Source organism: Perissodus microlepis, chromosome 17 (assembly GCF_051167445.1).
Source record: "Perissodus microlepis isolate ML-2025 ecotype Zambia chromosome 17, ASM5116744v1, whole genome shotgun sequence".
Taxonomy (NCBI): domain Eukaryota; kingdom Metazoa; phylum Chordata; class Actinopteri; order Cichliformes; family Cichlidae; genus Perissodus; species Perissodus microlepis.
In genome coordinates this window covers 22,343,484-22,349,487 of record NC_140477.1, presented here as the reverse complement: position 1 = coordinate 22,349,487, position 6,004 = coordinate 22,343,484, and positions in this window count along the sequence as shown.

Sequence of the window (6,004 nt, the reverse complement as noted above, 5' to 3'; positions counted from 1 at the left end):
GAAAAGGAAAGAACAGATTTGCAGCAGAGATGAAGACACAGCACGTGAGTCATTCAGAAATACAAACAGCAGCTGGGATGAAACCTGGACTAATTCTGACAGCAGGAGAAACACTACATGTCCCCTCACCCAGAAGTCTGCTCCCTTTTTCTTATGCTGCCAAAATGTGAAAACTGTTTTTCCAAAGTGAAGTCACATGTAAAGGGTCAGACTCATGCAGAGAGGAAACACTCAGAACAACCCCCCCAGTAGGAAAAATACTCCTGATTACATTTTCTTTGAGGACATTTCCTAAAGTGCTAAACATGTTCATACCGAGAATGATGTAGAAATGAAATTCAGATCCAGCTGCTTGGGGTTAATGAAGGAAAACTGTGCTTCCAGGGAATCTTGAAACTGTGACAACTTGACGTCATGTGATAAAGTATAAATAGCCTGGCCCTTCAGGCTCACTTATGTGATATCAACACATTTTATGCTTTTCTTGTTTAATTTTAATTGTTAAACTGTGAAAAGGTCACAGTGTGGAGCATCCTCTTGGGCATTAAATAACCCACGAGCAGAAAAACAATCACTACTGACCAAAAGGGCTTCATGCCTCTGACGCCAGGCTCAGGTCAGCTCAGACTTGTTTAATGTGTTTAAAAATGCTCGTTTGTTAATGGTAAAATTCTTCATTTTTCCAAAATTGACAAAAAATAGTCTTTTAAACTCACATTCTCTAATGTGGGGGACTTCTCTGGTTATAAAGAAGATTATATGGAGGTTTATAAGTTAATGAGCCTCCTGCTTACATCATTTCTGCCTAGTTCTGTGGAGAAAGAGTGACGACCACCTGCTGAAGTTCAAATGACGAGAACGATGAAGAGAGGTGATTTAAGTAACTTGGTTTCAGAAATTGCTGATCTGCTGGGATTTTCCCAGGCCAATAAGGCCACCAGCAGAAAATCACACCAGTGAGTAAGAACAGGAAACTGAGGCTATAATTCTCACAGACTAACAAAAAGCGACACTGTAAGATGGCAAAATGCTTACTGCTCTGACAAGTCTCGATGATCGAGTCAGAGTTTGGTGTGAACAGCACGAATGCATGGATCCGATCCTTAGAGCATCACTGGTGCATGCTGGAATGGGAGGTTTTCATCGTTGCTATGTAGCTGACAAGTCTGGATCAACTGTACGATGGTATCATGTTACCATGTTAACATGATACCATCGTACAGAGACCAAAGTCTCTGAGGAATATTTGCAGCACTGTGATGAATCTGAGCCATGAAGCATTAAAGCAGCTCTGAAGCAAAAAGGAGAACACTGTAATAGCAAGTACAGTGTTGGAGCAGGTAAACCAACATAAATATTTACACTAACTGCTTTATTAGCATTTTAGTAGTGCATTATTAGCGATTTATTAGAGGCTAGTGTAAATATTTCTGTTTGGTTTCTCACCCTGTGGAAGCTGCACAAGGATCCTCTGCAGTACAAAGTACAGCTGGCTGGACTCACAAGGCCTTTTTGTTTTATGAAGCAGTGTTTCCAACATTAAATTCTTCTCCGTGCTTCCCCACACGCTCACCTCATTATTCAGGCCCTGATATTCTGACTCATACTGAAGTCCCGACTTCAGCTGCCTGCAGACGACCTCTTCAGTCTGACACTACCTCATTTCCTGTATCCCGTGAGCTCACTGGTGTGATACACTCACACACGCTCATACATATAAGTCCTGGATTTCTCCTCTCCACATGTTGCTGTGAGGATGTTTTAAACTCACTGTGCTTCTCTGCTGGATTCTCTGGCAGCTCATCAGGTTACTGCAGAACATCTGTCAGGCTGCCAGCTCCAAAACACTTCAAAACACTCCTGAATGTCTGTGATGAGGTCATCCCACACAGTCACATGTCACGGTTACAGTCGTGACATAATATCACATTAATTTGACAAATTTCCAACCCTTAGAGTTCAACTCAGGTGGTCAAGTTGTATTGAGGAGCTTCAGATCAAGACAATCTCATCTTCTGCAAAGTTTTATTTATATTCTGGATGAAGAAAATGTTTTGGGATATAAAATAACAAAAAATCACGATAGTTCTGTTTAGCGCCCCCTGGTGTCTGGATGCTCTTAAACTATACGCTTCAAATATGCCATTTAGTCATTAATCTTATCCAAGAAACATTTTTTTTTGACTTTTATTTTAATGACTTGTGGAGAGGAAGTGTGGGAACTGAACAGTGTCAGAGATTCATTGTCCTCTTACTATTAACCCACATAGAGAAATTAGTTTAATTTTTGTCAACCTAATCATAAAAGTTAATTAATAATTCTTATGTAATTTTTGTCATTTTGTGAAGTCATTGAAGTTAAAGGGAATCATATCGGCTCAAACAACTGACATCAAAATTCTACTTTTCTGTCGAAACACAGACGCGATGAAGGTTAGCGAGAAAACCACAGCTCAGAGGTCAGAGCTTGAACCTGACTATCTATATTAGTTATTGGCTCAGTCACGTGGGTCTAGAGACTGGCTGGTGACTCCCTGGCAACCACTGGTGTCTAGGGAAAGCTGTGCATTCCCACCTAGTTGGCAACTGTTTGCTGGCTTTTGCTTGCAGTGGCTGTGAAATCACCTGCTGTTATTGCTGCAGTTATGCAGTTAGTCAGTAACTCTTGTGATTAAAGCATCTGAACAAGATGGGTTAGGCCCCGAAAAGTGCGATGCAAACCAAAAATAGAAACTCTATAACTTCAAAGTAAAAGTTGCACCTTTTTAACCAAATTGGTTACAACAGTAAGACATGACTTTTACTCTGAAGACGTTTCCAGTTTGGATCACACTTTTCCAGGTTTCACTATCACTCCACGAGAAGTTGGTTAGAAAAGGTTAGCTGGTAGAAAGGTTACCATCTGCCATGTAAACTATGGGTGACTGCAGCAATCTGCTACCAACTAACGCAGAAACAAGAAGGTTTTAGGAGTTGCACCCTCTTTGTGACCACCCGTGTACCTGGCGCCAGACATTAACCACTTGCCAAATATTTGGGGACCACACATTTTTCTATAGTGGCCAGAGGTTGCCAGGAGCCACTGTCCAGTCCCTAGGTGTGACCTTAGCGGGCCATCATCGAAACATTTGAGTTACTTACTTTTGTTCGGATGTTTTTACCACAACAGTTTTCTAAGTCTGAGAAGAGGAGCTCTTGCTGCACGACTCCACTCCTGACCACCTCGGCATGTTTTCCACTATTTGTTAGTTATGAATGGGTCGCTGCAAGCTGACATGCAAATACCACTGAGATTTACTGAGCTCATTAGCGCTGACCAGCTCAGCTCCAGCACCCTCTTTGAATGACCACAGACCGTACAGAGGATTTTTTTTTCCCACCCTCAAATTCTTTAGACTGTCACTTTAATGGATGTTGGTGGACGTAAATTCTGAACTCTGCAGTTCTGGATCACTTACAGAGTCTGACATGAAAAATGGCAGAAGTCCTCAAGGATGGCGGGCCTCGGAGAGCAGAAACATGTATACTTTGAAACGCTCCAGGAGCATGACAGCTTTTTTAAGATAATATCATCTATGTGAGAGGGAAGTTCTCAGATACTTCACTTCAGTGGAATATGAAAAAATATTCTATTTAAAGTAAAAAAACAAAACAAAACAAAAACAGAACAATGCTAACATCAATGCAGGGCTGTATTTGAGTGTTGTAGCTGATCCAGGAACAGCTTGTTGGAATTAACTTCAAGCTGTTAGATTCGTAAAAATGAACTTCAGGTTACCTCCAAAGGGTCAGGGCATAAGTCTGACAGCTCGCGGCGATTCCACATCTTCAAATATGGCTTTCTGTCAGATGTCATTGCCAACATTCAATTCAATTCAGTTTTATTTATATGGCTCCAAATCACAACAGCAGTCACCTCAAGGTGTTTTATATTGTAAGGTAAAGACCCTACAATACTACAGAGAAAACTCTAACAATCAGATGGCCCCTACTATCTAGCACTTGGCAACAATGGGAAAGAAGAACTCAGTTTTAACAGGAAGGAACTAGGCTCCGGGAGAACCAGGCTCTGGGAGGAGTGGCCATCTGATGCCACTGCTTGTGTGCGATTTTATGACAGCAGTTAATCATCATCAGTCTTACCCAGAAACATTTTCTCCTCCTTCAACCTTTGCTCCTGGACCTGAAGCTTTATTTTCTGTATGAAGCTGATGATTATAAAACAGTCTGAAGTGTCCGTGACTTCAGTGTCAGAAGGAGGTGGGGCTTTTTGGACATTCGTGTGATCTTTTGATGCACATGTTCAAGACTATTGACCCTGAAATGAGAGCAAACTGTTCAGGTGTTGTTCTAGTGTTGGGTGAACTTCATGGGATCTTGTGTTAAAGTTTTAAAGTCTTGCTTTTCATTGAGCTTCATTTGTTATTTCTTTTTAGTTCCTTCACTCTTTCTTTGTCTCAAATCTTCATTTGTGTTTGACTTGAAGGGTTTTTTTTGTCTTGCAGTAGTTTGACGTCCTCTGTCTGCCTTGCATCCCCCACCTCAGTCACCTTCACCTGCCCTCTGTCCCCCAGCTTTGTCTTGTGTTATTATCAGTTTCCTGTGTATAAATAGTCCCATCTTCTCCTTCATCATCCGGTTCATCGTCTTCCCCTTTATTTAATCTCTTTCCTACAACACCTTTTTCAGGCAGTCTTTTCCTTTTCACACATGTATCTGATTGCTATGGTTGATCCCTCATTCGTTTGTCAGACCGCAGCAGCAAACACAATCAGACAAAGTAAGATTCAGTTCAATTGTATCCGTGCCGAGCGAAAGTCTCTGCTGTAGACATGGATTTATATTTGAGCGTAACATTTCACCAGTTGGGATGTGTCCCACTTTAGGAGGCGTTTCATGTGTTCATTACATTCATGTCCTAATTCCATTACACACTAATCCAGTAGGTTACTAGCTCATGTATGGTTGTAGCTCCCCCCTCAGGGAGTAAGGAAGCAGGTTATCTGTTCTACAATTGAAAGTCTACCAAATTAAAAGGATATCATCCCCACTTTAGTGCTGGTACCAGGTGACTTCTTCAGTGAACCTTCCACGTTCATCGGCTCCTGGAAGTGGTGGCAGGTTGGGTTTAAATTAGAAACGTGATGGCTGTGCAACTTTCTTTAGATTCCAGTTTGTAAAATTATTTTAACTTTGAAATATTTACAAATTGTTTGGGGGTTTTTGTAGTTTTTGACTGGTTGCTGCATGCACATTTTTGGTCAGGTTTGACATGAAGTTTTGTAAAGGGTCCCACTGGTTTCGGCTCCTGACAGTAAAATGTGGGAATCTACAGGAAGACTCGTCTTCCAAACTCATGTTTCATTTTATGAGACGCGTGACATGCAAGTTACACTGAATCCAAGTTAAATATCTCTGTTCTGTTTTCTAAAGATCATCCAGAAGCTTTGAGTAAAAGTGGCAGTTTAAAGGCATTTGTTTCTCTGTGGAGAATAATTGGCGGGAGGATTTACTCTTATCTCAGCAGCAGAGAAAAAAGCCCTGTCTCCTCCTGACACGAATCATTAATTGAAGTCACTGACACGTCCGGGCTTCGTTTTTTGTAATCATCAGCTACATGCAGATAATAAAACATCACTCTTTTCAGCTCAAGGAGCAAAGGTTGAAGGAGGAGAAAATGTTCACACGTCAGATTTATTATGATTCTCTGCTGTCATGTTGGCTTCAGTGTCCAGAATTAAGTCAGTCAGAATCCAAGTGAATAACATTAATAAGCAAATAAGTGTCTAAATACTGAATTTAAATGTTTATGTAGGAGTAAATATACTTAGTACATGTTAAAAATATAAAAAAAAAATATTTAAAACTGTAAAGAAGGAAATACTTCTTAAAGTACTATTATTGTGATTTTAAGCATATAAATGTGTAAATAAGTTCTTTATTTAACATGTTCATATGTAAGGAAGTAAATGTGTGATCGTGAAAAAGGTTCATATGTAGCTGA